This window comes from Arachis duranensis, chromosome 1, assembly GCF_000817695.3.
Source record: "Arachis duranensis cultivar V14167 chromosome 1, aradu.V14167.gnm2.J7QH, whole genome shotgun sequence".
Lineage (NCBI taxonomy): Eukaryota > Viridiplantae > Streptophyta > Magnoliopsida > Fabales > Fabaceae > Arachis > Arachis duranensis.
Genome location: NC_029772.3, coordinates 96,607,200 through 96,616,290, shown reverse-complemented (window position 1 = coordinate 96,616,290; position 9,091 = coordinate 96,607,200).

The window sequence follows — 9,091 nt, the reverse complement described above, 5'->3', positions numbered from 1 at the left end:
ATTTTAAAAAAATCCAAAAAAATAAAAAAATTTTAAATTTTAAATTTTTAAATTAATTTATTCTTAATTTGTGAACAAGTGCAACAAAAAAGTCAACTGTCTCGGTGTAACATTATCCGGAGAATAAAAAAATAAAAAATATTCTCAAAAAAATTTAGGATTTCAAAAAAACAAAATTTTTCATTTTTTTTAATTTTTAAATTTAAAAATTAAATTTTATATTTAAAATTGAAAAATAAAATAAAGTCCAGCAATATTAGGAAGACAAAAAAATAAGATGAAAATTTTTTATTTTTAAATTTTGAAACTTAAAAATTAATTTTTTTTACCAAAAAGTAGAAAAATAAAGAATTTCAAAAATATCCAATAATAAAAAATTTAAAATGGTTAAATTTTTAAAATTAATTTATTCTATTTCTGTGAAAACATAACATTATTCGGAGAATAAAAAATAAAAAATATTCTTGAAAAAAAATTAGAATTCAAAAGACAAATTTTTTATTTTTTTGAATTTTTAAATTTAAAAATTAAATTTTTTATTTAAAATAGAAAAATAAAGTAATGTCCAGCAATATTAGGAAGACAAAAAATAAGATGAAAACTTTTTATTTTTAAATTTTGAAACTTAAAAAATATTTTTTTTACCATTTGTGTTACCTTTCCCTTGTTAGTTAATTGCCTTTTACTTTCTTGTTATTTACAGTTCTTGTCAATTACTATCTCACCCCCGATTTCCTTCATAGCCAATAATTGAGCACTTGATTGTAATTCCTAGAGAGAACGACCCGGGATTCTACTCCTGGTTATTGATTTGTATTGTGACAACCTTTTAAACTTTGATTGAGCGTTAATTGTTGGTTTAGACTATGCTTACAATGAAGTTCTTTTCTATTGAGAAATTCTAGACCGATATAAATTCTTTATCAAGTTTTTGGTGCTGTTGTTGGGGAGTTGCAATGTGTACTTGTTATTGGTTATTATATATATGTTAATAATGTGAATAGCTTGATTTTTGATTTGTTTGCTAGTTCTTGCTAGTTTTAGGAGTTTATTTTCATTATTTCTTATTAGTATTTGTTTTTATTTTCATTATTTCTTATGAGTATGGTTACAACTATGTTGTAGGAAATGAGGACTACAACGAAGGCTTGCATCAAGGATGGGATAATCAAAGGTGGAAGGAGCTATATGCTTATGATCAACCCTCTTAGCAACAACCTCCTCCAATGTGCTATGAGCAAGAACCATTTCATGGTGCATATCAATCCAATGGTTATGGTGGACCTCCTTGTGATTATCAATTACAACCACAATATGCCTATGAACCTCCTCCTCCTTAACATTATTTTCAACACCATACTCACAAGCCTCATCTTACCAAATGCCTCCATATAATTCTAACCCTTATCCATATAAATACTCACAAGAATGATAAATTGACAGAATGTAAAAGGGAATTGGGTTGTGGGGAATCAAACAACTAGAAGTAAAAGAAATGAGAATTAATGATAGAGAGGATCATTAGGGGTTAGAGATGTTAGTTTTCATGAATTGATGTTAGTCAAATCCTTCTCAATCATGGGTATAGATCTATGGCAAGTGGGTGATTGAATCCCAATCTCTTGGTGATTCAATCTCTCTCAACATAACCAACTGCCACTCTCGTGATCTAATTGTTCATGAGAAGAGATAAAGCTCAAATCTATCCAGCCACACAATTCCTATAATCTCAACCGAGGAGAGTTACATCTCACATACTAACCAAGGTATATTGATTAAAGAAATCATGAAAGGATGAACTCTAAACTGAATTATGTGGCTCATTCCTCAAACTCACCACATAATTCATATAGATTAACCCCTCTCTCGATGGTGGTTGAATCTTTGAAGAACAAGAGTTCCCTCTTTAGATCAACCACTAAAATTGAGAAAGAGAAGATGGGTTCACCAATTCATTCCAACAAACAGAGCTCCTCCCCCTAATGAAAGTGGGGTTTAGTGAGTCATTGCTCCAATTTCCACAACAATTGCCATGAACAAAAATTAAACTAAGTATAAAGGAAGAAGAAGAAGAATGAAGTGCTTAAAACTTGAAGATGAAGAAGAAAAATTCCAATAGAAAACCAAAGATGAGCTTTCCGGGAGAGTACCCGGAAGTTCTAACAATAAGCTAAGTAAAAGTGCTAAAAATTCTAAGTGTTAAAAAAAAGTATTCAAAAGTCCAAAAGTCCCCTACAAGTACATCAATCTCTTCTATTTATACTACTCCTAAAACTCTACTACTCCTAAAACTCTTCAGAGATCTTCAATTTGGGTTGGCAATGTGGGCTTTCTTATTGTTGAATTCTTGGCTCAATTGGAAGTGTTGCTAGACTTGGAATGGAAGAGTTCATTCATCATGTTTCTGGCCCATTGGCTTGGCGTTATTGGCACTAACTCCAGGCCAAATGCACGTTGGCAACGTGCAAGACATTTTCTTGGTAGTGAAGTATGAGACTTGGGCGTTGCTAGCCCAAGTTGTTGCCAACAACTTGCTTTTCCTCTTCTTGGCTCTACTTTCATGCTAAATGTAGCCCAGAATTTGAGTGTCAACCTTCAGCCTCAATATGGACTATTATACATCATTGGAAAGATCTTGATGTCTATTTTCTAATGCCACTGGAATCACCTCAATTGGACTTTCCTAGCTCAAGTTATGGTTCCTCAAAGAAGGTAAGGTCAAGCTGCCAAGTTGTTGCCAAGTTGTTGTGAATAACGCACCTTCAACCCCAAGTTGGCAACGTGCCCGTGCCTTACTCTCCCAAGGCAAGGACTTGGGGCTGGCGTTGTTGCAAAACACGCCCCCTATCTAGCACGTTGGCAACGTGCTCGAGCCACACTTCTAGGCTAATCTCTAGCCTTCTTGAATTTCACTTCATGTTCTTGTTTTTAGGGCCTAAAGATGACTCTGGTTTGGCTTCAATTTTGTGCTCCACCATAGACTATTATATATGGTTGGAAAGCTCTGAATGTCAGCTTTCCAATGCAACTGGAAGCACTCAATTTGGATCTCTGTAGCTCAAGATATCTTCCATTGAAGAGGACATGGTCAGGCTGCCTTGTTGGAGTTGTTGTGAATAACGCCCATACATTTCAAGTTAGCAACGTGCACCACAATTTCCTGGCGTTGTTGTGAATAACTCCTTCTCTTTAGCACGTTGGCAACGTGCTCGAGCCTTTCTCAAGGCTCCATGCTTGCTTCCTGGCGTTGGCAACGTGCATGGCAAGGCCAATGGGCGTTGGCAACGTGCATGGCATGCTTGTGGGCGTTAGCAACTTGGTTGGCACGGCTTGTGGGCATTAGCAACTTGGTTGGCAAGGCCAATGGGCGTTGGCAACGTGCATGGCATGCTTGTGGGCGTTAGCAACTTGGTTGGCAAGGCTTGGGGGCGTTGGCAACTTGGTTGGCAAGGCTTGGGGACGTTAGCAACTTGGTTGGCAAGGCTTGGCATTGGCAACTTGATTTTGGCGTTGGCAACGTGAATGGTGCAACTCATGGGCGTTGGCAACCTGGTTGGTGCTGCCATTGGGCGTTGGCAACTTGGTTGGCACCAAGACTTGGTGCCTAGCCAAGCAACCATTCCTGGCGTTGTTGCCAAACACTCCAATGCTTCCTAGCTTCAACAACGTGCTCGAGCTCCTCTTTGGTGCCAAAATTGCTTGTGTGTGTGGCGTTGGCAACGCCACTCTCAAGTTGGCAACGCCAACTTTGCTTCTTGTCTTCCTCCAGGGCCAAACTTGCTTGTGTGTGGCGTTGGCAACGCCCTTCTAGAGTTGGCAACGCCAACTTTGCTTCCAGGGTTGCCAAGCTTGCTTGGCGTGGTTGTGTGTGGCGTTGGCAACGCCCTCCTCAAGTTGGCAACGCCAACTTTGCTCCTTGGTTGCCTCCAGGGCCAAGCTTGCTTGTTTGTGGCTTGTGTGTGGCGTTGGCAACGCCCTCCTCAAGTTGGCAACGCCAACTTTGCTTCTCCAGGGCCAAGGCGTTGGCAACGTGGTTCTAGAGTTGGCAACGCCAGCTCTTCCTCCAGGGCCAAGCTCCTTGCTTGTGTGGACGTTGCCTTCAACAACTCAGCCTATTCTTCAAGTTGGCAACGCCAACTTTGCTCCTTGGCTCCTGGCGTTGTCCTCAATAACGCACACTATCTCCAAGTTGGCAACGCCAACTTCTTTTTGCCCAGCTTGCATCATTCTTGCTTCCATGCTTCCTTGTTTCATCACCTATCATCATCAAAGGAAATAACTTCAAAGTCTTACCAATTCATGCAATAAATGCCATGAGATTCATTCATACTCATTCATGTATTTATTCTTTAAATCATTTGCATGAATTTGGCTAGAATCAACATGTTCCTTAGTATTCTCATGCATGAAAACAAACTCATAAAAGGACTTGTTTATTTAGAGAAAATGAGTGAAATCAAACTAAAATCAACTAAATTAACTAGCTAATATATCAAATATGCAATTGCATCACTACATACTTGATTTTAGCAATTTGCTTGTTGATTCATACTATGCACACTAAGTGTTTGTGAAAAAGAACCAATGAGTATTTCCTTCAATTTTTGTTTTATGCTTCTAACTCTTTGCTTCTTTTTCATAAGACTTACATTCCTTGTACATTTCTCCAATTTTATTCTCTTTTTCATGATTAATTCTTATTGTTCATGGATTGCTATTCTTGTGACATCATGCATGAATTAGTGATTTAACTCCATATTATTCTTTTTGTGCTTCATTACTTTGGAGTTCTTCTGAGTTAATACTTCTCTTATGTCTTCCCTATTTTTGCATGAGTTCATCTTTGTCGATTTTGATGCTTGAGTTTCTCTTTCCTTGGCCTATACTTATGTGCTTTCTTGACTCATGCATCGAGTGCTGGTGATATGCCTCAATGTTTTAGTTGATTTCTCACTTACATGTTGTAACTACCATATACTTGAGACACCTTATTCTTATTTGGCATTCTTTCTCACTTGCACTTTATTAGTTTCATATCTTTCTCTCTTATCTTAATGTTTCTCCCTTCTCCTCCATTTTAGGAATGTCACTAAGAGAGACCAGGAGCAAGTTCCTAGGAAGGTAGCCAACCGAAAATTTCAACATCATCAACATCACCATAAGCACCTCAGCCATCTACCCACCTTTGGGGGAGACTGCTACTCCGAAGTCCACTTTGGATTTTGGCAAAGAACGCAATTGAGAGATGGACATGGAGGCGCCCCTGTCACATCATCCTTAGGCCATTGAAAGCGGCGTTCCCCCTACCATTTGCTCCTCTTTAAATGCACCGAGAACGGTGCAGTCTTTAAGCGTGGGAAGGTTGGTGACCGACTTCCATAGGTAACAACTCCTCTTTCCAACACCTATGTCTTAATCTTCTTTGTTAGTTAGTATAATTTGCTTTTTGTAGTAAGTTGTTACATGATGGATTGCATGATAGTTAGAGTTTGTACATATTCTACTCATCTTTGTGCTAGGACTACTTGGTTGAAGTAATGACTACTTTTCCGAGAAATGGTTTTAGAGCATTCCATTAATTTGATCAAAACTTTTGTTAAACTTGCTTGAAGAAATTAATTTTGGAACATGATTTTAGAGTTAGAACACACAAGCCTTGTGAGATTTTGAGCCTATTTGACTGGTTGCATCTTATCAACCAATATTTTGTTTTGGTGTGTTATTCTCTTTAAGATTGTGATTTTTGTCTAATATGGAGAAAAGATATTCAGTGGGTAGTTATGTTTTGTATTTTGATTACATGGATTGTCTTAGGTTAGATGGGAAGTTTAGGTTGATCAAGGATTCAGATTTTAGTCCACTTGACCAAATACAATCCTACCTTGGCCATAACCCATTACAACCCTTGAAAAGACCTCTTGATATATGTATCCATGCATTGAACATATGTTGATTGGTAGAAGAAGAGCAAGCCTTAGAAAGCAAGATTAGTGGAGAATCGAGAGAATCGACCCTCAAACACTAGAGAGATTATAGTGCAAACACCTCTGGTGAGGGTTCGATGCTTAATCTTTTGTTCCTGGCTTTCACGAGATTTCTTATTGCAAGTCTATTTATACTTCATTTTGAGATTTGAATTAGTGGAATTCATGAATCATCATACTATCTTAGCCCTATGTGTTTATATATGTTCTTGGAGATTGATTTATTTTTAACCAAGTGAGTAGACGCATTTTGCATTATATATATATAACAAAATAAAAATGGAAGAAAAGCATGCAAAGTGGAAAATTCATGAAGAAATGAGGATTTGTAGAATTCATGGCGACGCGTACGTGTGACTCACGCGTACACATGATGAGAAAATCTGCCAGGCCATGAGTACGCGTGACCCATGCGTACGCATGACAAGCAGCACATGACCTCATTAAAGACAATATGCTGAGGGCAATTTCTGAGCCCATCTAAGCCCAATCCAACTCATTTTTAATGCTGTTGAACCCAAAGATTGTAGGAGAATGAACGAAGGAAAAAAAGTAGTCATAGAATATAGTTTTTACCATGTTTTAAAATAGGTTTCTAGGGAGAGAAGCTCTCTCTTCTCTCTAGAATTTAGGCTAGGTTAGCTAAAATTTTCTTAGATCCAAGTTTTAATTCTTGTTTTTAGTTCAACTCCCTTTATATTTTGTTGTTCTATGGTCTTAATATTCTTAGTTTCTCTTGTTAATTTCTTTATGTTGTCATTTTTACTTTCATGAACCCTTATTGGATTTTGATTTTCTCCAATGAAATGTTATGTTTTATCCTTTCTTGTGGTCTAATTTAGTTGTTATTGTTGTTTTCTTACATTCGCTAGTTATAGATTTTACTAATTCATGCAATTTACCAGGCGTTATGTTTATGCACACTAGGTGTTTGATGAAATGCATGAATTGATTTTAGAGTAGCTTTTATGTTCTTGGCTTGGGATCGTAACTTGGGTGACTTTGAGTTACTCATGTCAAAATGATTGATAATTTGTTTTCATTGACACTAGTTTTCACTAAATTAATTAGTGAGTGACTAGGACTTATGGACTAGGATCAATTAAGCTCACCTGACTTTCCTCAAATTTTGGATATGACTGATGAATCCAAATTTGACAATAAATTTTGGATTGATTTGAGTGGATTTCATCATATAAACCCACATTTATTCATCTAAATAGCATGCTTTTGTGTTTTCTCTCTAAATTGTGCCTAGTTGTGAAAACATGCTATTTTGTGCTTAATTTGATCAATTTTATTCTGCTTTCATTCCATTCGATGCCTTGATATTTTTTATGAGTGATTTCAGGTGTAATAGGTTGGAATGGCTTGATAAGAGTGGAAGAGAAGCATGCAATTGGGAGAAAACATGAAGAAAACAAAGGAGAAGCACACAGCCATGTGTGCGTACGCGTAACTCGCTGTGCGTTCGCACAAGAGAAAAATTCAGCAAGTGTGCGTACGCACAAGTTCCTACGTGTGACTTCATTAAAAAGTCACGTGGCTCGCGATTTGGGAGGCTTTTTGGCCCATTTCTGATGGCTTTGGAGCATATAAGGAGGCTAGCAACACACCCACTCATACCATACACTACCATACTTCATACAACATACTTAGAAGTAGTTTTAGGGTAGTTTAGTTTAGGTTTACTCTCAATTTCATTAGGGTTTTGTAGAATTTTATAGTTTCAAGTTTTGATCTTTGATTCTAGCCATTTCCCATTGTAAGTAATTCTTAATTTTTTCTTTTATTACACTACTTGTCCTACACTTTCTTATATTTTACTTTCCTTTGTCAATATATATATATAGTTTTGCAATTTTGATTTTTAATTAATGAATTTGATGTTTGATGGCTTTTACATGTTTATTGAGTTACCTTTGTTGCTTTTGATCATTGGTTGTTTATAGTTTTAGGTAATTTTCCAACTTTGCCATGTTTTATGATTACCATGTGTTTGATGAAATGCCAATTTTGATTATGGGGTAGATTTCCATCCCTTGACTTGGAAAAATGAGTATATGGATTACTAGAGTTGTAATATCCGACATTTAGTGATAATTCTTGGGTTGTTAGTTGTTATTGTTTCCACTAACGCTAGCTTTTTATTAAGGTAATTAGTAAGATAGTTAGGATTTGTGGATAATAACAATTATGCTCACTTGACTTACTCTTCGATATTAAGGGTTGACTAGGTGAGATTAATATATCATAATTATCATAGTTGTGGTTATGGCAAGGAAGGAATTCCATAACTCATCCTAAGTCAAGGTTCCATTTATGCTTTGAACCACATTTCCCTCACTTTAAAGTTTTACTTGTTCATATTACATACATAGTTCTTTTATTTCTTTATTACTTTAATAATTGCAATTTTGGATCGTTCTTTTATTTCTTTATTGCTTACTTTCATCATTGAAAACCCCTTTTGTTCTTGCGACCAAAATTGTGCGCTCTTAGGCATTAGTTTCTAGGGAGACGACCCGATGTTTAATTACTCTCGGTTTATATTTGATTTGAATTAAACTTTGATGTTGGGATTTAATTGCTGGTTTGGACTATGTTATCAATGAAACACTTAATTTCAATTGAGAAATTCTAAACCGGCACAAATCTTAACCATCAATGACAAATTGGGAGTAATCCTTATAATTATCATATTGTGGTTAGTAACAAGGATAGTGATCCTTAACCATCATCCCTTGCCAAGACCTTTTTTTTACCATTTGAGTTTTCTTTCCCTTGTTAGTTAATTGAATTTTACTTTCTTGTTGTTTACACTTTTTGTCAATTGCTATCTCATCCCCGATTTTCTTCATAGCCAATAATTCAGTACTTGATTGCAATTTCTAGGGAGAACGACCCAAGATTCTACTCCTGGTTATTGATTTGTATTGTGACAACCTTTTAAATTTTGATTGAGGGTTAATTGTTGGTTTAGACCATGCTTACAACGAAGTTCTTTTTTGTTGAGAAATTCTAAACCGACATTAATCCTTTATCAATTAATCTGCACCAGTAAACTCTAAACCCGGTTAAATCGGTCTCCTATTTTTAACTAAAAT